Here is a 477-nt window from a genome sequence, read left to right on the forward strand (position 1 = left end):
GTCGGGAAGCTCATTTCCCGCCTTCTAGGAATCAACATTTTCCCTGGGGAGAACCCCCGCACCCCCTTTTTTGGGGATTTATCGACTCATGGAAAAAAATCGTATGCAACTACTCAATTTTGTTTTATGCATGTACACGCACATAAGGCATAGGCCTATCTACTGTAATAACAATGGGGAAAATTTACCTGACAGTTTTCAAGAGGGGAAAAACCTTAAAAGATATAATACTTCAGAAGTCGGGAAAGCTCAAAATTACCCAAGATTCAGTAAAAATTGCCAAAATTACCCAAGCTTCCTGAAAATGCATTAAAATTTGAAAAATATGTGTTTTTCGCATGTAGAGTTTCCCTTTTAGTTCAATTTATAAACCATTTTTTATTGTAATTGTTTGTGTTAATTAAAATTAATATTCATGAGGTAATAATACGGATAGAAAAATATGCCCTCAGTCGGCCAGTGTTATCAGTGTAGATC

This window comes from Anneissia japonica, unplaced genomic scaffold (genome assembly GCF_011630105.1).
Source record: "Anneissia japonica isolate Jap-2015-1 unplaced genomic scaffold, ASM1163010v1 scaffold4002_len83174_cov231, whole genome shotgun sequence".
Classification (NCBI taxonomy): domain Eukaryota; kingdom Metazoa; phylum Echinodermata; class Crinoidea; order Comatulida; family Comatulidae; genus Anneissia; species Anneissia japonica.